The 23,937-nt window shown below is 38.7% G+C and overlaps 1 protein-coding gene across 2 annotated transcripts in view; it reads left to right on the top strand.

The window, feature by feature from the left end:
* Positions 1 to 475: 475 nt before the first annotated feature.
* The window catches only part of PTPN4 (protein tyrosine phosphatase non-receptor type 4), a 241,659-nt gene continuing 218,197 nt past the window's right edge, over positions 476 to 23,937 (top strand). For both annotated transcript variants that reach the window (XM_007964710.3, XM_037988092.2), the window contains exon 1: positions 476 to 993. The gene's annotated coding sequence lies outside the window, so the exon portion shown is untranslated. The remainder of the gene's footprint in view (positions 994 to 23,937) is intronic.

Below are 23,937 nucleotides of genomic sequence, written 5' to 3'. Positions count from 1 at the left end.
TCCTTTAGGAGCACTGAGGTTGGGGCGACCTCCTGCCAAGCGGTCTGGTTTTCCGTTTTAACACAGGCTTCTTGTCCCACTATCCGGTCCCTCAGGTCAGTGGGTGCAGCAGGGGTCGCAGTCCAAGCAACCAATCGCGATGCGGCTGCGCGGCGGGGGCCACAGCGCTCCGCCTCCCCCTCCAATCCGCGCTCCAATCCGCCCTCCCAATCCTGCTAGGCCGTCCTTCCTCGCACCTGCGTGTCCCTCCGCGCTCCGACTGGTGCGACTTCTCCTCCCTGCGCTGGCGGGGCAGGCTTTTAGCCTCGCTTCTCGCGAGATCGCCTCCTGTTGCTGCCGCCGCCGCTCCCGGCCGCTGACTGGCGGCGCCTGCGCAGCCGCCATGTTCGGTTGCTATGCTGCGGCCTGGGAGAGGGGGTGTGCTTGAGGGAGGAGGAAGAGATAGCGGAGGAGGAGGGGGAGGAAGGGGAGGTGGAGAAGGAGGGGGGTGACTGAGCTCCTCTTGCACTCTCACACACAAACGCTGCCCAGGATTACCCGCCAGCTCACGCCGCGCAGCGCGCTTTTCCGCTCCTCGCGCCCCACCACCAACATTGTTCTCTCAGGACTCCTGGGTTCCAGGGGCCGGAATTGGGCCTGAGCCGGAGAGGAAAGAGACTTGGCTTTGGCCGAGGGGTCGGAGGATTGGGGCCAGGCCCCCCTCCCCCACGCACTTTTGGGGGTGTGGATTATCTCATCCCCGCAGGGAGGTAGGAGAGGTTGCCGGCTGCCCGCCTCCCTGCCACCTCCCTGGCGACGCCGGCCCGCGGCTGCCCAGCAGCATGAGGTGGTGCTGGCGGCTCCGGGTCGTGGCGCGACCGCTGCGGCGGCGGCTGCTCGGGGGGCGCTGAGGTAGCCCCCCGGAGCGGCACGGCGGACGCGCTTCTCCCCTGCGCGCCGGGGCCTCGAGGCTTTTTTTCTCCAGCCGAGAGGACGCGGCTGTGATATACGAAGGTAAGAGGTTCTCCGGTCCCCGCCGGCCTCTCGGCCCTGCACGCTGAACGCGAGGCTCTTACCTGCATGTGTGGCTCCTGGGAGGTGAGCCAGGTAGAGCAAGCCTGAGGTACCAGGATGATTTAAAAGGAAGGGAAAAAAAATGCCTTCTTTCCTTTTCCCTGGGACCTCTGCTCTGGCGGGGGTTATAGTTGGAATCTCTGTTATGGGTCAGAGGAGGGACAAGGGATGGAATAGGTGCGGAGATGGAATGTTCCCCAGTACCTAAACTCTAGGTAAAGCTTTGGAATCTTGAGTTTTCCATTGCTGGTAGAATTCCTTTTTTTTTAATTTTTTTTTTAATTGGCTCATATGAGCGCTTTTTGCACGTTGCATGAGCCAACTATTCCTACCATTGAAGTTTTAAGCCTGTTATGATTCTATCAGTCTATACCTGTATTTGGGAATCTGTAGTTGAGCTAAAACAAAAAAAAAAAAGTTGAGATGTAGGTAAATAGTGATGCATTTCGCAGGGTGTCCATAAAATGGAACAGCTTACAGTTGCACAGGTGATGTGTGGATGTTTCTGCAAAACTTGGGGTGGAAGATTTTATGTCTGGGCTTGCATCATGTAGTGACATCAGTCTGTACAAGGACGATTTGTAGGATTTTTCAGAACGCTTGTTCTAGGGTAACTTGTTATACATCTGCAGTATGCCAGCTGCTTTTCGAATAAGAGGTTTCAATAATACTAAGTTTCTGTGTCCAGATCTTGGGCCCAGTTGAAAGAGTACAGCGGATTGGTCACATTTAAAACGTATTTATGGAGAAAGCTAAAAACAAAAGGCCAATGTGTCCGACTTGCAAAAGGCAATTAGAGTAGAAAGAAGACTGGAATAGTAAAAACCAGGGCATTTTTAAATCTTGGTTTTCTGAACTTGAACGTGCCAGAGGAAAAAAAAATTTTTTTTCAATTTTAAGGGGGAAGGAGATGGCCTTAAAATATTGTTCAGAGCCTAAAGTGTGCTTAATGGAATAGAGCTAGATATATCATTTAAATCTTAGATTTGATTAATATAAATTCAGCTTTCTTTTAAAGAAAAAACTCATAAGCAAAAGTTTGTGTATTGTACAGAACCTCTTCACTAGCTCATGAATGTGATCGTTTTGTGGACATCACCATTTTTTGTCAGAATAAATTTATGCTCCAGTTACCACAAAAGCAATTTTTGTGTCTCTTCGCATTTTTTATGGTACACATATCTTTGTTACATTTTGCATTGAAACACGCACGGTCCCATAATATGATCTTGAGTGATTTATAAGAGAAACAGTCTTTTTTGTACATGGGAATGTTTGTGATTTTGCTAGTCTGTTTTAAAAATTTGGCAAGAGGTTTTTAAAATCCAAGGAGGCATCACTATTTTGTAGTTTTTAAAAATATTAATTGAGTAGGTCCACGTTTATTAAGTTAGAAAATCACAGGTTCCTCAAAAGTAGTAATAGATGAGGATGGGATTTTCTTACTGCCCGTTTTCTAACGTCTTAGCTTCAGAGCTGTAGGTATTGAATTGAGTCAAACTTGTGTTTTTTTCTTATGTTCTAATTAAATATCTTTTAAAATGTCCCTGGTAACATTGTTACTTTAAATTTATAACACCCAATTTCTAATTTAGGCTAGGCATAAAACCAGCATTGATTGAACATACTTGCTAAAAATACTTTCTGGGTCGGATGTACTTAGAATGCAGCCTCAGGAAATTTCATTTGAACTATTCTGTGACCAGTGTACACTTCATTATTGTTGAAGGACTTTAAAAAATTATAGATCTCATACTCGATTTAATCAGTTTGGGCATAGATGCCTAACTTTTAAAAAAAGTATAATAAAGTGAGATAGTAATACAGTTTATGTGAGATGGTAATAAAAACTTTTCAGCTTTTTTTTTTAACTTATATGACTTCGTTAGATTGTTATTAAAGTGTGATTTGTATTTTTAAAATAGTATTTTTTTAAAACATAATTGAGTTGTAAAGTACAGTATCCATTGTTACCTGTTTAGTATTTATTTGTGACTTACAAACTCTAAAAGCGGGATCAGTGATCATGGTTTTTAGTAAGTTGTCTTTAAGGGGCAAAGTAAGAGACTAGCAGAGAATTGCAAGGAGGTCTGTTATTGAGAGTACTTTTGCCTCCGCTTGAGAGTTAATACGGCCACTTTTAAACAAGAAAACTTTTCTAAAAATATGTGGAAATCTTGTTTGGTGTATATTTTAGGGCAAATGTTTAAAAGTTCTGCCTAAATTCTTAGAATGCAAAATTGATCAACTCACTAGGAATGGTTGCTGTGGCTAGGAGTGGTTATTGTGGCTAAATATGAATTGTTGCTCCTATATAAAATTTAGCTATTGGTAGAAGTTTACGAACTGAGTTGAATTTTGTTGTTTTTCTCGGTTATTGCATGTTATGAAGTTTTTTATGTACCACAGTCCAGATTTGTTAAATTTGCCAGTTTACTAGAATAAGCTGTGAAGCCTTGAAGTTTGGCTTAGCATTCCGAAAATCCTTTTTATTGTTTGCCAGAAAAGTACTGTAGGAAGGAGGTGTTGTTATCTCTTCATTTAATATTTAATTAGTAGTACAGATTGGGAGATAGGGTATAATGTAGAAATACCATAGAATCATCTTTACTGATATGAAAGTACCATTGTCTAGGAACAGCATAATTTCTTATCTTTTGCATGAATGGGGAAAAAGAGGAGGGGAAATTTATTAGACTCTTTTTTATTTCATTAGAGGTATCTTCCCTCACATTCATTCTTCATTTCATTATTCTTAAGTAGAAACTTTGGAAGAGAGATGCAAGTAGTTGAATAAATTAGTACAAAATGAAAATTACATCGTATAGACTATCATGAGGAAGATATCAACTTGGGTTGGTTATTGTGTTCGTGTTTTTTAACAAGGAGGTTATATAGAGTAGTTGAAAGAAAAAAGGATCCAGGAGGGAAGAGTGTTAGTATTTATTGTCTGTTAAGTGTCAGATACCGTATAAGGGGCTTTTCATGTTCCACTCACCAAGTACACTTTATGAGGTAGGTACTATTAATCCTGTCCCCTCCCTGCCAAATAGAAGCTAAGGGAAATGAAATAACTTGTCCAGGCTCATACTTCTAGTAAGTGGAATTCTCTGAAACTATTCTTTAGATCAGTTCTGTCCAATTAAACGTTCTGCAATGATGGAAATATTCTTTTTTCCTTCAACTTTATTGAAGTATAATTGACAAATATCATAGAAATATTTTTTGCACTGTTAGTTATGGTAACCATTAACCATTTGTGGCTATGGAGCACTTAAAGTGTGACGAGTGTGTCTGAGAAACTAAATTTAAAATTGTATTTAATTTTAATCAATTTAAATTTATAGCCAGATGTGGCTGGTGTCTGTAGTATTGGACAGCATAGCTTTAGGTCTTCCTGCTTAGAAAATCTGAGTTCTAGTATTTAATCTTCCACTAGTTTATTTATATATGGCATTAGGCAAGTTATTTAGTTCTGAGCTTCAATTTAATCTGGTGTGAAAATGAAGGGGTTGCCACTGAAAGATTATCTCCAAGGTTCCTTCTTGCTTAAAGTTCTGTAATTCTTATTAAAACATACAGTAGCATTTAATATTCACAAGCATTATATCTGAAAGGATCCCCCTCCCCAATATGCTCACCCATTACCTAAAAATTTTTGTTTAGTCAGTTTCTCTTTTTGAGAAGAGTATGTATAAAGCACACATAAAGGGTAGTGGATTATTCCCCACCTCCCCAATTGTTTGGCAAAAACATTGTGTAACTCAAGGCAGTACTTTATGATGGAACAAAGTTTGAATCTTTAAAGGTCATGTTTTAACATGCCACCTTCCCATTTAAAAATATATAGGAGTTCCCTGGTACTTATCAAATTAATTACAAATTTACCTGCTTCACCTTGAAGACTTTCTACCAACTTCATCTCATTAACCTTGTTTCTCAATCTTGCTTAAAAAGAAAATAGCCTTGTTTTTTCCTTTGTCCTCGTTTCCTTAATTTAAACATCGCCTTCTCCAATTCATATGCCACCTCTTTAAACCTTTTTCAAAATTCACCTGTTTCTGGAAGAATGCTGCTTAATCCACTCACAAGGATCAGTTAATGAATCCTGGTAATAGGTACCCTAAGGCTAACATGTTTGTTTAGATATAGTTTAATACATCCTTCTTAAGCTTTTTTTTTTTCCTGCTTAAATTTTTACGTTACCTACTCTGTTTCCTTAATTTTATTAGGTTAAAAAAATTAAAATAGGAATTGTTTCTTTTGTATTGCCTTATGAATTTAGTCTATTTTTCAACAATACTGCTTTTAAAAGTTGCTAATTCTTTAAAAAGATAAATACTGTAACAACATTTACCCTTGGTCACCACCATAATATATATTTTTTTGTTTCCTTGCAGATAATTGTTCATATTTAAAAAATAAAGTTGTGTGGTAGAGATAGAATTTTGAGATGAATATATTGGGAACATTGTGTAGTAGAGACTGTGCAATGTAGGGAAAAGATCATAGACTTTGGAGTCAAATCTGGTTTGGAATCTAGCCTCAAAAACCTTGTACAAATTATATAATTTCTGAGTCAGTTGGCCTTGAATTGTTGTAAGGATTAAGATAATATATGTGAGGCATCTAGCATTGTGCTTTAAATAGAAGAGATGATCAATAAGTGATAGTTGGTATTTTTTTTTCATTTTTCTGTTTCTATCTTCATGAATATTATTTATTTATTTATTTTAGCTACCCAAAGCCGCCAAGGTCAGTGAATATAATTTAAATGATTAAACATTCAGGTGATATACCATGACTGATTTAGACATTTACCTTTTGTTAACCGGTTTTTTGTTTATTTCCTCAGTTTAAAACCCTAGGACTGGGATAATGGTCAAGTGTCATGAATATTTCTATGCCAGATCTCTCTCTCACAAAAGTACCTACAGTGGGTGTCCTTGTTTTGGGAACAAAAAAATGCTAATTGTATAATTGTATTTCATTGTTTTAATTAATGTAATTTGAAAATTTATTTGGGGATGATGGTGAACATTCCTTTATATGTTAGTTAAGCAAACATTTGAAATGCCAATTGTAGTGGGAGCAATGGTATAAAGGTAAATAAGACATGATTTTTGTCCTTGAGCTCACATTCTAGGGTGGTAACACATGTCAACAAACAATTACAATTCATAGTGACAGTGTAATAAGATCTGGGGAAAAGAGAAGTGGCATTTGAATATGGTCTTGAAGGATCATTTGGAATTGATCTGGGTAGAGAGAACAGCATGTACAAAAAGTCAAGTATGAACGGATGCGTGTTGTGTTTGGAGAAATGTAAGTTGTCTTGTTGGATATGTCTGTCTGTCTCTGGGTGGGTGTGGTTGTCTGTTCCTGTGTGTGAATCTCCGCGTGTGTGTGTGTGTGTGTGCGTGCTCGTGCGCACGCATGTGTGTTGATTGCAGTGGGAAATGAAGCCTTGTGGGGGTCCTTGTGTTTGGGCAATGAGTGGGATCATTTTAAGACCTTTAAAATAGAGCTTCCCAGCTGGTGTGCCATGAATGGTTTACCAGTGTTTCAGAGAGCAAGATACCCTTGTTTATGGGACCTGGGCATATCAGATCCCCTTCCCCACCCCCAGGATAGTTTCTTTTGGCTTTGAATAGCCTTCGTGGCTTATCCCAGTGTGCTAAGAAATTACTATTTTCTTTGTTGCCAAGTTGGGAAAAGGATTGGGAAAACCACTGTTTAAGAGACTGTAAGTATTGGAAAGTTTATGGTACCCACTCACCCTTGGCATACACTGTGTAATCAGAAATAAATATCAAATCCTAAAGTAAGCTTAAGGTAAACTTGAGAATTCTTAAGTCAGAGTCCCTCGTCTTTCTCCCTCTTTTTCTCTCCCTTTACCTGCTGCCTCCCCCACTTCACTGTTGCGTGTGCATGTGCGTGTGCGTGTATGTGTGTGTGTATGTGTGAAATATCTTTTTGGTGCCCTTGCATTACTGGTGCCCTAAACACGCATTTAGTCTGCCTCTTGAGAAATCAGCATTAACATTCGGGAACAATTAGAGGTATTTAAATAAGGAATGATAAGATTAGATGCGGGTTTCGAAAGGTAATTCGTGACTTCTAGATAATGATGCAAAGATACAAGGATAATGCAAGGATGATGAGGTTAGAAATGGAGCAGAGAGACCAAAGAGACCAGATGCTGTTGCAGTGGTCCACGGGAGGGATGATAGGAACCAGAAATAGGGCAATATAGATTAGAACTGAAAACTGAGTAGTTTCACTAGACCTGAGAGTCCATTTGGACATTGTGGGGGAAGAGTTGAAGATAATGCTAAGATTTCTTCGTTAGCAACTTCCCTTCTTTAGCGAGGGAAAGCCAGATGATTTTTATTGAGCGCTTCCAGTGAGCCAGGTATTTTGCTAGACAGTGAAGTTGTCATGAGTTCTTATTTAACATTTTAAAATAATTTGAAACCTAATGAGAAATCTCAAGAAAAGTACAACAAAGAGCTCCCAAATCGCCTTAAACTAATTTTTAACATTGTACTAGCTATGTATCGTGTATACACAACACAGAATGAGCCTGGAACATCTAGTGCTTGGCTCAGTAAGGCCTTCTTTTCAGGATGCCCCAAGGGGTAACCTTGGAATTGTCTTCAACCCTTTCCCTTTTTCTACTATATCTAATTGGATACTCAAATTTCAGTGAAACAACCTCATCATCTCTCATTTCTGGTCCTACATTTTAATCCTTATTTCTCCATTTCAGGGGAATGCACTATTTCTAATTTCATTTGACTTTTTTCTGAATTATTTGAGAGCAAGTTGATGCCTAGCACTCCTAAATATTTTAGTGTGTATTTAGAAAACAGGACAGTTTCCTACCTAACTGCGAAATCAGGAAATCAACATTGATACAGCACTACCTTCAGGTCCCTAGATGCCATTCAAATTTTTCCAGCTATACCAGTAGTGTGTCTCGTTTCTTTTTGGTCCAGCATCCAATTCAGGTTCACACATTGCATTTGATTGTCACATCTTTTAGTCTCCCATCAGTTTGGAATGATTCCTTAATATTTCCCTGTCCTTTTTGACCTTGACAGTTTTAACGAGTGGAGTCCTTTTTTTCTGTAACATGTTTTCCTCAACTTAAGTTCATCCAGTGGTTCCTCATGTGCAGACCGAGTGCATTGTTGGCAGGAATGCCATAGAAATAATGTTGTGATTTTCTTAGTACATCACTAGGAAACGTGCTGTATAGTCCTGCTACCAGCGATGTTTAACTTTGAACATCTGTTAAATTCAAGTCTGCTGGGTTTCTCTACTGTGAAGTTACCGTTTTTTCCTTTTGTAATTGAGAATTCTCATGTGAGAAGATATCTAGGAGTGTGTCAATAGAGCTGAAGGTGCTAACCACCAGCCTTCAGGTCTGATGACTGCTACCTGAATCAGCCACAACTGTGAAAGCTGTCACCTACATTTATTAGTTCATGTTCTACTGACAGAGATTTCCCCCTTCTTCTCCATACATTTATTTATTCATTCATTTATATCAATATATTCTCCTGGATTTGTTTCTGTTTAGTGGTTTTTATTAGTTACTGTCATTTTAAAATTTCATTTTGTTGGTCAAATTGTCCCAAATTTGGCCTTTAAGTTGGCTCCCCTATCTCCTTGACCTGTCGCCCTCCTTGGTGTATTTCCTTACATTCTGGCCTAACAAGATGTTCCAGATGATCTGAATAATCTCCAATCACAGCTCTGAAATAGTTTGTTTTTCCAAGGAACCCAGATTTTTTTTTTTTTAAGTAGAGGTGCTATTTAGGAACTGAAATCTGAGTGTTTACTGTGTTCATTTCTGCTGGTATGTCATCACTTTTAGGGGGATAGAGCTAGGAATTGCATATATGTATGGACACATCTGAATCTGTTTCTATGCCTATGTAGAGGTATTTTAAAAGTTCACACTGGGCCGGGCACGGTGGCTCAAGCCTGTAATCCTAGCACTTTGGGAGGCTGAGGTGGGCGGATCACGAGGTCAGGAGATCAAGACCATCCTGGCTAACATGGTGAAACCCCATCTCTACTAAAAATACAAAAAAATTAGCTGGGCGTGGTGGCGGGCACCTGTAGTCGCAGCTACTCTGGAGGCTGAGGCAGGAGAATGGCGTGAACTGGGCGGGGGTGGAGGGATGCGGAGCTTGCAGTGAGCCGAGATCGTGCCACTGCACTCCAGCCTGGGGGACAGACCAAGACTCCCATCTTAAAAAAAAAAAAAAAAAAAGTTCACACTGATACAACCAATTCCAATCTAACATCTCAGGATTCGTCTAGCCTTTTCCCTTTCTGTATTTGTAAATCTCTTCTCCAGCAGTGAGAAATCGGTTCCAATTATCTCCTCAGTGTATTTACTTATCTGCTCAATCCCCTTGTATGTGCCAGTCTTCTGGCCCCACATTAGTTATCTCCTTTCTCCTTGCTTGCCACCTCTAAGGCCTGTGGCATGGGGTCCTCAGGGCATGCTGTCAGGTCCATGTGGTAATGAGAACTTCTCATTTAATCTTTTTTTCCCCCTCATTTAATCAGGACAGAAATTTGTTAGAAAGGTGCCATTCCTAGTTTTAAAAGGAGAACAGCTGAAATTCAAAAAGGTGTGTGTCTTTAGGCATGTTACTGTGTAAATAGCTGAGTAAATATTTTGCATTCAGATTCGTCTGATACTGAAACATCTTTTCTCTCCTGTACTGCATAGCCTCTATCTGTGGAATCCAAAGTGGCAGAATTTAAGGTTGTGTAGATGGTAGCTGAAGCAATGGGTGTGACTGTCACTGCTTATGAAGTATATATAAAGTTAGGGAGAGGCACACTGACAGAGCTCCTAACTACCATCATTGAAAGATTAAGGACTCTTGGAAATCAAGAAGCCAGTGAAGAGGACTGATAGAAAGGTTGTGAGAGAGAAGAGTGTGGTTGTGTTAGATGATGATGAAGTAAGGAATTTCATGAAGCTGTCATGCTGCTGAGAGAAAAAGAGAAGACCAAAAGGCTTTGAATTTGACTATTGGAAAGTTATTGATAATCTTAGCTAGTTGGTTTTTCCAGTGTGTTCAGGCAAGCTGCCTGTATCAGAATTATGGAGATACTGATGAAAAATTTGAACTCCCCAGGTCTCATCTAAGACCTTACAGATTGTTAAAAGGGGGAGTGGGGAGCCAGGAGGTAGTAGCCTGGAAAAATCTACTGAAATGCTAAGGCTCTTCTGAGGTGTACTAGTTTGAGGTTTGTTGCTTTAGCAGAAGAATTATAGTAGAAGGGTGTGATAAACTAAATTGAGGAAACCAAGTGTACAATGAATATAGATGAGACAGCTCTTCGAGAAGTCTGGCCATAGATAAGAGACCTCAGGTCATGGAAGAATAGGGGACAGCATCGAGAAAAATACCTTTGTGTTTCAAGGGTTACATACACCTTAACATTTGTTGGGATTAAGAGAAGGAAACTGTAGTGATTATTTTAAAGTTGGGTAAGCAAAACTATATAGCAACATCTACTATCAAAAAAATGCCCTGAGTGAACTTTGGTAGGTATCTGGGATAGCTGCCTGCTCTCATTTTAAATGCCATCTTTTGGTAGGTCTTTGGAGTAATCCAAGGGTCATTGTTTATTTTATTTTTAGTTATATTTGTATCTTGTGTTTTTGTTATACAGTTGTGTTAAGAGCTTCTCTTTGCCCATTTTTATACAAACACGAATTCTAAGTATATTCTTGTATATAGACGAGTCACCAGCAATACAATTAAAAATTATGTCCAGAATTTGAGGCGACTTTAGAGGGAAAGCCAGTCCAGGGCAGATTTAATGTATTCTTTGAGCACCAGCTAGGTACCAGGCACTGTGCTTGGCTGTGGGGATACAGAATTGAATAAGACATGCTCTTTATCATCAAGATTATTGTTCTTTCTTCAGAGGAACTTGAAATCTAGTATATAGCTAGAAATGGTACAGATAAGTCATAGATAACTATGTTAGTCTACAGCAAAGTAAGTACAGATAAGTCAATGTTTAATTAATACAGCAGTGTATATTACCGTGATTCTCAGATTTTTAAAATTGTATTTAAGTTGTATTTTCCTATTTGAATTGGCAATATGGCTACATGGTTCAAGTTTCAAAATAATATAAAAAAGCATATGAGAAGTCTTGATACCACTCCTTCTCTTTCCTGTTCTGTATAGGTAACTACTTTTATTTTTTGTATATTCTGTGGTATTTATGCAAATAGAAACAAATAGAAAGATTACTGTTTTCCCCCTACCTTTTTATGTAGAAGGTATTTACTACATTAATGCTTTGTACCATAATTTTTAAATTTAAAATATACCTTGGAGATCATTTGACTTTAGCATATAAAGAGCTGTCCCTTTTTTCTTCTTCTTTTTAACAAAATTTAGTAGTATGTTCTACTGTATAGATATACTATTAAGCTAACTAATTCTAAGTATTTAAACTTTAAGTTTTAGACCCCTTTACTTACGTAACCCATTTCCTTTCACCTCTTTCTATATGAACTAGTGCTCCCTGAGGCATTTTTACATTAGTGACCTGCCTGACTTTTCTGCATCTAAAGGGCCTAATTTTTTTTTTTTTTTTTTTTTTTTGAGACTGAGTCTCGCTCTGTCACCCAGGCTGGAGTGCAGTGGCGCTCTCTCTGCTCACTGCAACCGCTAGCTCCTGGGTTCAAGCAATTCTCCTGCCTCAGCCTCCAGAGGAACTGGGACTGCAGGCTTTTAAAAGTCTTGTCAGTTTATGCTTTTACTCAATAGAAACCAGTTACCATGTAACAAGTTTGACAACCTTGAGACTCCCATGCTGTGAGGAAGCCCAGACTCTCACAGGAGAGACAAGAAGGCCATGTGGATGAGTACTTCAGTGAGGACACATGAGAGTGATGCCTTCTTGGACTTTTCAGCCCAGCCCTGCCATCAACTGAATGTAGATGAGTGAATGATCCCAAATGATGCCAGATGACATCCAGTGAAGCAGAAGAGCTGCCTAATCTAGCTTTTACCCAATTCCTGGCCAGGGAATTGTGAGACATATAAATCCTTATTGTCTGAAAATAAATAAATAAATAAATAAAAGTAGGTTTATTTGAGGGCAGATCTGTATCTGTTCTGCTCTGTCCTGGTTTTCTGTGTTAGCAATGTCCTATATTTAAGTTCCTGTACTCCAGTCTTGTAGCTGGAGCTCTCTGCTATCTGCTGTAAGCGTTGCCTGCTGCCATGTTTCCTTGTTGTGTTTTTCCCTGATTGCTGGGACCACCTGCTTATCTGACCTCTATGATGCTAAGGACCTGCTTGCCTAGATCACTACTTATTGCTTGGTACTTGGTACTATAAGCTCTGGATACTATTTTCTAACTGCCTGTCTGTATTGCCTCTCATCATCATTAGCGAGTTTCCCTCTTCTCCCCTAATTTTCCCGATTGTAGCCCTATCAGCCCCTTGAGTTTTAGTTTGTCAGTGTGAAACTTGGCAAAACTTCTGAAATTATTTGGGATGATTTAAAATTTTCTTGATGTTAATTATTATAAGTCCATTATGCTTTGTCTGGACTCTTGTAGCAGTCTTTTTAAGGGCAGTTTGCTATAGTTTTGCCCTTTATAATCTGCTTTATGCTGTAGCCAGAGTGATTCATGTCTGATCAGAATTCTTTTATCTCTCCATCTCTCTATAAAATAAAATGAAGGAGTTTTCCAAGGGGATTAAAGTTATTTGGGAAATATCAGTTTTTAAGGTAATATTCTTTTTGTCTGTTTCTTTTTTAGATACTTCTTGTTCATGAAAGCAAAATATCATTACAAATGCCAAGGACTTCCAAATTGTTTTATTTGCATTGAAATAAGGAAAATATTTCTAATATAATTACTGTTTCCAGCCTAGCACAAATTGCAGTCAGTTATAATGGCTTACTACAAGAAGCTACTAGGGAAAATAGAATGTCTTCATTGGGAAGGGATCGTGATTTGAAAAAGTTCTCTTAGGTAATTCTGATACTGTGACTCACTTTGTATCTGGCTATTTTTATGGCTTTTGATCTGTGTTATAATTGTTTACAAAAATAATTTTATAACCAACAATTTGTTATATGCAATTCTGAAATTCCCGTATGCCTAAAAAACCCAAAAGTTTTGTTAACTAATTTGGCAGCCAAACGACCTATACTGAGATGAGGCTACTTAGTCTCATTTATTCCACTTACAGTGTACATTCTTCAGATTCTCTGAAGAAAATTTATTTATTTATTTATTTATTTATTTATTTATTGGAAATGGAGTCTCGCTCTGTTGCCCAGGCTGGAGTGCAGTGCCATGATTTAGGTTCACTGTAACCTTTGCCTTCTGGGTTCAAGTGATTCTCCTGCCTCAGCCTCCCAAGTAGCTGGGATTACAGGCTCATGCCACCACACCCAGCTGATTTTTTATATTTTTGATAGAGATGGGGTTTCACTGTGTTGGCCAGACTGGTCTCAAACTCCTGACCTTAAGTGATCCACCCACCTCGGCCTCCCAAAGAGCTGGGATTACAGGCATGAGCCACCGTGCCTGGCCCTTAAAGAAATTTTAAATAGCAGTATGGTTGAATACAGGGTGCTGCCCTAGAACCAAGAACATTACTTAATGTAAGGCATCTGTGCCATATCACCTCTCTATGTCCCAGATACTCTGAAATTCAAAACACTTCTGAAAGTGTTTTGAAGCTAGAGATCTCAGTTACAGGATTGTAGATCTGAACCACCAAATTCCCTAGCAATGGAAAGAAGTGATACTTTGTTTTCTTTTGTATTTCTTGTTAGTGATAATGTAGTTGAACATTTTTTCATGTTTATTTCATTTATTGCTTATATTCTTCAAATTCTGTGTTTGTTTATCTGCTAGGGTGAATAGTTTTTTCTTACTAATTTATAATATCATAGATACTAACTGGTTTTCTGTTCATTCTAAGTTTCTGTAACTGGCATATTAATGGAAACTGCTACGAGTTGAAAATGCGTATATAGCCGATGCTTGAAAACATGGATTTGAACTGTGTGGGTCCACTTATACATGGATTTTTTTTTCAATAAATATATCAGAAATTTTTTTGGAGGTTTGGGACAGTTTGAAAAAAACACAGATGAACTATATAGCCTAAAAATATCAAGACATTTTTTCAATTAAGAAAAAAACTGACTGGGCGCGGTGGCTCACGCCTGTAATCCCAGCTCTTTGGGAGGCTGAAGCGGGCGGATCTTGAGGTCAGGAGTTCAAGACCAGCCTAACTAACATGGTGAAATGCTGCCTCTACTAAAAATACAAAAACTAGCTGGATGTGGTAGCGCATGCCTATAATCTCAGCTACTCAGGAGCTGAGGAAGGAGAATCACTTGAACCCAGGAGGCGGAGGTTGCAGTGAGCCAGGATCACGCCATGGCACTCCAGCTGGGCGACAGAGCAAGCCTCTGTCTCAAAAAAAAAAAAAAAGAAAAGAAAAAAACTAAAAAGGAAAAATTAGATGTGTCATGAATACATAAAATATATATAGATACTAGTTTATTTACTACCATAAAATATACACAGATCTTCTATAAAATGTTAAAATTTAACAAAACTCACACAGACCATACATGGCATCATTTGCAGTTGAGAGAAATGTGAATAAACATAAAGATGCAGTATTAAATCGACTGCATACAATTAACTATCTTCATAATGTATTACTGTAATAATTTAATAGCCACCTCTATTTCTAGTGAGTTCAAGTGTTGGAAGTATCCATTTAAAATGCCATATGATGCTAATCATCTCCACATGAGTAGTTTGTCTCTCCAGTTAATTGCCTATCACAATAAAAAGTGATCTTTTGTGGTTATTAAGTATTTTTCAGCATATGTTTCATCATGTGTAGTGCAATATCATAAACCTTGAATAACACCATGGAACCGATATGAAGTGCAACTAGTGATGCTGGAAGTGCTCCCAAGGAGAGAAATGTCACAACATTACAAGAAAAAGTTGAATGGCTTGATATGTAGCGTAGATTGTGGTCTGCAGTTTTGGTTGCTTGCCATTTCAAGAGAAATGAATCCAGGATAAAGACCTCTTTTTTTTTTTTTTAAAGAAATCTGTGAAGCTGTTGCTATAGCTACACCAGCAGGTACAAAAATCTTGCACTTTTTGTGAAATATCTTTTTATCTCACATGAAAATGCAGCTTTTATGTGGGTACAGGATAGCTATTAGAAAGGCACACTTATAGACTCTAATATGATTTCAGTAAAGGCAAAGTCATACAATGACTTAAAGCAAAAGAAAGGTGAAGGATCTAAAGTTTGAGAATTTAATGCCATCCAAGGATGGTTTGATAGTTTTAGAAAGTTTGGCTTAAAAAATGTCAGGATTACAGGAGAAGCAGCTTCTGCCAACGAAGAGGCAACAGATGATTTCGTAGGCACCCTTAAGAAAATCATTGAGAACCAGGCACGGTGGCTCATGCCTATATCCCAGCACTTTGGGAGGCCGAGGTAGGCAGATCATGAGGTCAAGAGTTTGAGACCAATCTGCCCAACAAGGTGAAACCCCGTGTACTAAAAATACAAAAATTAGCCAGGCATGGTGGTGTGTGCCTGTAATCTCAGCTACTCAGGATGCGGAGGCAGGAAAATCACTTAAACCTGGGAAGTGGTGGTTGCAGTGAGCCAACATCACACCACTGCACTCCAGCCTGGGCAGCAGAGCGTGACTCCATCTCAAAAACAACAACAACAAAAAAACCTAAGAAAAAGTAAAATCATTGAGGAGAAAAGATATCTGCCTAAGAGGTTTTTAATGCAGATGAAGGTGCTCTATTCTGGGGAAAAAAAAAAAAGGCCACAAAGGACATTTATTAGTAAAAGAGAAGTGAGCACCAAGATTTAAGGCAGGAAAAGATAGGCTAACTCTACTGTTTTGTGCAAATGCAGTCAGGTTTATGATCAGGACCTGCCCTTTAAAGCTGCTAACCCCCGATCCTTGATGGGATAAGGTAAATACCAGCTGCCAGTCTATTGGTTGTGTAACAAGAAGGCCCGAACAATAACTCTTTTTCTGAATTGGTTTCATTTGTACTCTGTCCCTGAAGTCAGGAACTACTTTGCCAGTAAGGGATTGCCTTTTGGAGTTCTTTTGATGTTGGACAATGCCCTTGGCTGCCCGGAACCCTGTGAGTTTAACCCTATGTCGAAGTGGTCTACTTGTTCTCCCAAACACAACATTTCTAATTCAGACTCCAGATTGATTAGTCCTAAGGACCTTTAAGGCTCATTACACATGATACTCTATGGAAAGAATTGTCAGCATTATGGAAGAGAACCCTGATAGAACACCATGGAAGTCTGGAGGATTACACTATTGAAGATGCCATTGTTTTTCTAGAAAAAGCTGTGAAAGCCATCAGGCCTGAAACCGTAAATACCTGCTGCAGAAGACTTTGTCCAGATGTTGTGCATGAGTTCACAGGATTTACAACAGAGTCAATCAGGGAACTCATAAAAGAGATTGTGGATATCTATGTCTATGTCTATGTCTATATCTATATATACTTTTAAAATGTTGAGGATGAAGGGTTTCAAGGTATATATCTTGAAGAAATTCAAGAGCTAATTAGACACAACACCAGATGACTCGATGGAGATGAGTGCTTCCAAACCAGTGCCAGATGATAAGCAAGAAGATGTAGAAGAAACAATGCCAGAAAACAAATTGACTGTAGACAGTCTGGCAGAAGGGTTCCAGTTATTCAAGACTGCCTTTAACTTATTTTACAACATGGACCCTTCTAAGATATGGGCACTGAAACTAAAGCAAATCGTAGAAGAAGGATTGGTACCATAATATAAACATTTTAAGTGAAAGTTTTAAAAAGTCCAACATAAATTACTATGTATTTCTGTAAAGTTACTTGGAGTGTGCCTGCCTCTCCTGCTTCCCCTTCCACTATGTCTTCCATCTCTGCCACCCTGAAACAGCAAGACCAATCTTTGCTCTTCCCCCTCCTGAGCCTACTTAATGTGAAGACAGTGAGAATGATGAAGACCTTTGTGATGATTTGCTTGCACTTAACAAATAGTAAATATATTTTCTCTTCGTTATGATTCTTAACATTTTCTTTAGCTCTATGGTAAGAATTCAGTATACATAATGCATATAACATACAAAATATGTGTTAATTGACTATGTTATTGGTAAGATTTCCGGTCAACAGTAGGCTGTTAGTGAAGTTTTGGGGAAGTCAAGAGTTATATGGGTTAGGGTCAGTGCCCCTAAACCCTGCATTGTTCAAAGGTCAATTGTATTTATATGGTAAAGGAGATGATCTTGCTCCTTTGCTCACAATCCTTTAATGGCTTCCATTCTTACTTAAAGTAAAAGCTGAGGTTTTTACTGTGGCCAAAAAAGCCCTACATGGTCTGTGGACCCAGCTGTCTCTCTGATCTTATCTTTGACCACTCTTCTTTTTCATTTTTCTCAAGGCACACTGGCCTCCTTTTGTTCTTGGCACTGGCAGACTTGTTCCTACTTCAGGTCTTCATGTTTGTTCTTCCTTCTGCCTTGAACGCCCACCTTTCTCCCAAGTGTTCCAGGCAGATGGAGTATGCACATGGCTCACTCTTTTACTTTTTAAGTCTCTGCTCAAAAGCAAATTTCTCAGCCATGGCTTTCCTGAGCCTGCTATTTAAAATTGCTTTCCTACTCCTGCATGGCTGATCTTCTCTGCTTACCATCTCACATTATACTATATATATATTTTTTCTTTCCTCATTAGAATAGAAGCTCCATGAGGGCAAGGACCTTTATCTTGTTTTGTTTGTTGATATATTCTTGTCGCTTCTTCCTGTCTGGCACAATGTGAGGTACTTAATAGATATGTTGAACATGGGAAGGGTTAGGGAAAAGTAAAGAGGAACATATATCTAATTGCCTAACACAAGGACACTTGATTTAAGCCTTTAGTTATAAATACTCCGCTAATTCTGATGTAACTAGAGTAATTTATATGTATTTATTTTAGAGACAGGGTCTTGCTCTGTCTCCTTAGCTAGAGTGCAGTGGCATGCTCACAGCGCATTGCGGCCTCAACCTCCCAGCCTCAGGCAATCCTCCCACCTCAGCCTCCCGAGTAGCTGGGACCATGGGTGTGTTCCACTTTTTTTTTCCCCCCTAAGAGATGAGATCTTGGCATATTGCCCAGGCTGATCTTGAACTCCTGGGCTCAAAGGATCCTCTGGCCTCAGCCTCCCAAAGTGCTGGGATTATAGATGTGAGCTACTGTGACCAGTGGAAACAGTTGCTTTCTGAAGGAAGGATAAAAACTCTAGAGACCAGCATTCTTTTTTTTTTCCCCTCTAAAAAAATGCACTAAACCCCTAACTAATGAAATAATTTTTGCTGGAGAAGAAAGGAACAATAAAGCTTTAAATATAATACCACATATACTATAAGACTGCCTCTTTTTAGACAAGAATGAAAATATTCTCATTGACTGGTAGCACTTATGAAAGATTGGCTTTATTGTTGGAATCTCATTGGGAGGAGACCAAAGGACAGAAATTTAGAAAATGGAGAGGGAGAGAGGGAAAGAACTAGCTGGCTGCTTCTAATGTCTCTAGTACTTAGGTAATGAGTTGTAGATAGGAAAAAGAGTAGTTCTTTGACTCACTAAATTAATTTATTTATGTCTTTTTTAGTTAATAATTTCACTGAATTATTTAGTTTCCATCCCTAAGCAGACTGTGAGCTTCTTGAGGTCAGTGATCTAGATGTGTGCATATTTGTATCTCTAGCATCTAGCACTGTGTCTAGCAACTGGGAGCTAGCTATTCACATACTTATATGAATAAACAGGTATACTGAAGGCATAGGTTTAGAAAACTCTGTAGGGCCTTAGTGGGTCTGGGAGTGTGTTTCTTTCTTGCACACACTGTACTTTAGATGCTGAAATGTATAAATAGGATATAGTGAGTTGTAAAAGATTAAGTTAAATAAAAAAGGAAAAACCTTAAGTACATCAAGTTGATGCAAGAAATGACACAAATTAGATTTCTGTATTTAATAGATAGTTAATGAATATAAAATCTATTTTGACATTGTAAGTCTTCATTCTTGTCAGTCACAATTGAATAGAGGACATACAAAGGACATTTTGGAAATGCTGTCAGTACATCCGTGAATCTATGTGTAGGTCCAGTGTTATGCATTCATGTTCAGATGATTGATTTTGCACGTGATTACCAGGAATACTTTTTTGTTGTCGTATACCATTTCTTAAATAAGAAGCTTCTTATTTAAGTTGTTGCATAATGACTTCTATATAAATGTGTTTGGTATATATAAGTATAGAGAGATAAATTTTAGAGAAAAACCTGTTGCTACATTTGAATTTTTTTTCCCTTCTACAGGGTATCAGTTTTATAGTTCGTAGTTTTGGTAGCACTATCCTAAGGGAATCTGGCCCATTCTGTTGCCAAGTTCAGTTCACAAAGCTCGAGGGAACCTTCTTTGTATACAGTATTATAACAATAAGCTAAGTTAGTCCATTATCTTACACTACCAGCATTTGAATTTATAGTTACGTACAAAACATTGTGTAATAAACTAAGTTTGTAGTAAAGCAGATGGTCCAGTTGGGAATATTCCATTTCAAATAAGTGTGAAGAATTATCGGCTGTGCTCTGTGGCTCACGCCTGTATCCCAGCACTTTGGGAGGCCGAGGCGGGCAGATCACGAGGTCAGGAGATCGAGACCATCGTGGCTAACACAGTGAAACCCCGTCTCTACTGAAAATACAAAAAATTAGCCAGGCGTGGTTGCAGGCACCTATAGTCCCAGCTGCTCAGAGGCTGAGGCAGGAGAATGTCGTGAACCTGGGAGGCGGAGCTTGCAGTGAGCCGAGATCATGCCACTGCACTCCATCCTGGGCAACAGAGTGAGACTCCATCTCAAAAAAAAAAAAAAAAAAGTCAGCTATGAAGAAAACTTTTTAGGTGGCTAATTGCTTGGTGATTTTTTATAACTGGTTTTATTGTGTATGCATTTGTTAAGTATAAAAGCAGAATTTGAAATAATTTTTTTCTTTTTTATTTTTGAGACAAGGTCTCTCTTTGTGACCCAGTGGGAGTTCAGTGGTGTGATCTTGGCTTGCTGCAGTCTTGATTTCCCAGGCTCAAGTGATCCTCCCATCTCAACCTCCTGGGTAGTTGGGACCACAGACACTCACCACCACTCCTGGCTAATTTTTTGTATTTTTTGTAGAGACGAGACTTCACCATGTTGCCCAGGCTGGTTTTAAATTCCTGGACTCAAGAGCTCTGCCCTCCCTGGCCTTATAAAGTGCTGGGATTACAGGCATGAGCCACCACCCCTGACTGAAATAATTTTTTTTTTCACTCTTTCCTCACAACTTTTTATTTTGAATAATGTCATGCCTATGGAAAAGTAGTAAGAATGGTGTATTGAACGTCTATATACTCTTGCATAGATTCATTAATTGATACTTTGCTTTCTTGCTCTCTCTTTGTATATGTACTTTGAAAATTTCTGAACTATTTGAGGATTGCAGATACCATGATCATAACACTTTACCCAGATGTTTCAGCATGTAATCATCTTTTGGTAATAAACATGTTCTTCTGTGTAACATGATCACACTCCGGAAATTTAGCATTGACACAATACTGTTACCTAAAATGCAGTCTGTATTCCAAATTTCTCCAATTGTTCAAGCAAGTCCTTTATACTTTCTACCCTACCCCTGCCAAATTCATGATTGGATCAAGAACTACACGTTGCAGTAGGTTGCTTTATCTTTTTAAATCTACAATGCTCCGCCATCCTTTTACATCTACTCCTCACATTTTCGAAGAATCCAGGCAAATTGTTTTTTAGAATGTTCCTCAATTTGGATTTGTCTCATTGTTTTAATTTTATTTATTTCATCACTAGATTCAAGTTAAACATTTTTGGCAAGAATACTACATAAGGTGTTATGTTCTCAGTATATGACATGAGGGTGTCTGTGATATCAGTTTTGGTTAAATTTGATTATTTGGTTAAGGTGGGATATGACAGATTTCTCCATTGTAAAGATATCATTTCCCCTTTGTAATTAATAAGTAATCTATGGGGTGATACTTTTGGAGTATGTATCTTGTTACCCAATAACTCTCACCCAATGATTTTAGCATTTGTTAAGTCTTGCCTGAATCAGTTATAGTAATTATAAAATGGCATTTTTCTATTTCTGTTATTCCTTCTATATTTATCATTCGATATTATTATTAAAAAAAGAGTTATTCCTCTGCCTCACTTAAAAACATTAGCATCAGGTTGGACTTACAGATTTTTATTCAGAGTATTATAACCTATTATTATTATTATTTATTTTGGAACTTAAGTTGTTCCATATTTCCTGGTAGCAGTTTCTTTAAACTGCTTCTCTTGTTCTTTGACTAGTCCTCATTTAGATTTTGAGGGCTTACTTACTTACCGGTACAAGACATTTAGCCTCACCTTGTATTTTCCTTGCCCCAGCTCTGAAATCAGCCTTTTTTCTCCAGAGTCCTAATTTCTTTTACTGGGGAATAGTATATAGTGGATTAAGTATATTCAGTGTTACTGAAGTATTTTGACTTCTGGGTTCTAATGGATAATTTTTTAAACATGAGATTAACCAGTACCTCTAATTCTCATCCAGTACTGCAACCATCTCTGATGCCATATCTGACCTCTTGTCTCCTGTAGCCAGACTCCTGGTTCTCCACAATATCAGTATTTATTGATTTGTTCAATCCTGTAATACACACAAAATAGTTTCAGAATGTTGCGTCAAGACCACTGTCAACAACAAACTTTATAAAGCTCGGAGTTTTTTATATTTCTTTTGATTTATCTTCAGTGTATTCTGCTGTGGTTAGCAAACTGTGGCCTGTGGGTCAAATCTGACCACCACCTTTTCTGTATGGCCTGTGAACTAAGAATGCTTTTTAAGTTTTTAAGTTCTTTAAAAAAAATAAAAAATATTTCATGACCCATGGAAATTACATGAAATTCAGACTTCAGTATCTGAATTTAGAATACAGCCATTCTCATGCATTTACATATTGTTTATGGCTGCTTTCATGCTACAGAGGTAGAATTAAGTAGTTATACCAGAGATCTTACGGCCTGTAAAGCCTAAAATATTTTCTGCCTGGCTCCTAACTGAAAACGTTTGTCAATTTTGATACTATTATATTTAAAAATTACTGGAATCATTTTTTTTCTGTGTGATTGTGTTATATATTATTAGGTTCATTTATTTACTCAATTTTAGGGAGAAAAGAAATTTTTTTAAATGTTGGAAATTGGAAATGATTGAATTTTAGAATTAGAAGGATATTTAGTGTTCCTATAGTCCCACAGTGTCCAATGGGATAACCACTAACCAAATGTAGCCATTTAAATTAAATTTAAAAAAATTCTTGGCTGGGCACCATGGCTCACGCCTATAATCCTAGCACTTTGGGAGGCTGAGGCGGGCGGATCGCTTGAGGTCAAGAGTTCAAAACCAGCCTGGCCAACATGGTGAAACCCCGTCTCTACTAAAAATACAAAAAAAAATTGCCGCGTGTGGAGGTGGGCACCTGTAATCCCAGCTACTCAGGAGGCTGAGGCAGGAGCATCGCTTGAACCCGGGAGGCGGAGGTTGCAACGAGCCGAGGTCATGCCACTGCACTCCAGCCTGGGCAACAGAGTGAGACTCCATCTAAAAAAAAAAAAAGAAAAAACAAATTCTTAAGTTATATGAGTCACATTTCCAATGCTTAATCATCCTATGTGGCATGGTTCCTGTATAGGACAGTACAGATTATAGATCACAAAAAGTTCTCTCATTTTACAGATGAGGAAGTTGAGATTCAGAAAAATGAAGTGACTGCTCCAAGGTAATAGATAGATAGTAACAGATTTAGAGTGAATCAGTGGCTTACTAGATATTATAATTGTGACATTTGTAATAGAAAAGAAAGACCCCTGTGTTAGGCTGTGAAACCCCCCGCCTCCCTACTTTTTTTTTTTGAGGCAACCTCACTCTGTCACCCAGGCTGGAGATCAGTGGTATGATGATGGCTTACTACAGCCTCAGTCCCCCAGGCTCCAGCCATCCTCTCACCTCAGCATACTGAGTAGCTGAGACCACAGGCAGGTACCACTACTCCCAGCTAATTAAAAAAAAAAAATGTGTAGAGACAGGATCTCCCTGTGTTCCCCAGGCTGGTCTTCAACTCCTGGGTTCAAGTGATCCTCCTGCCTTGGTATTACAGGTGTGAGCCACTACGCCTGGTTGGAAACACTTTTTTTTTTTTTTGCTAAATTCCAGATGAGTGCAGCATAGTAACATCGAAATATTTGTATTTTGAGAACTTAATGTTTGCCTGAATGGGTGCCCTGTTTTTGCTGCTTTGCACTCATTTGCATTCATTCATTTGAGTTCAGTTTTCACTCATTTGTATTCATTCATTTTTGCAGTAAGGACATTTTTCCATTTATACATTGATTTAGGAACATAGGAAGTTATTGGGAAAGGTTAGAAAAACTAGGGTATGCTAAGTAAAACAACAACAAAACTATTGATTCTCTGTCCAGCTGTAATCCTTTTCTGTTAATGTCACCAACATACATGAGCAGAGTTATTCTCTCATTTGTGAGCCCTTACTGTAACAAAGGTCTCAGTATATGTGATTGTGACTTCTTTTCCCCTTAATTTTCTGGGGCAAGTGTTGAGGTGGAGATTGAGGAAATAATATATTGAGTGCGGTGGATCAGATTGA

Source organism: Chlorocebus sabaeus, chromosome 10, assembly GCF_047675955.1.
Source record: "Chlorocebus sabaeus isolate Y175 chromosome 10, mChlSab1.0.hap1, whole genome shotgun sequence".
In the NCBI taxonomy this organism is placed as follows: Eukaryota; Metazoa; Chordata; class Mammalia; order Primates; family Cercopithecidae; genus Chlorocebus; species Chlorocebus sabaeus.
This window is presented reverse-complemented; position numbering and strand designations above follow the sequence as displayed.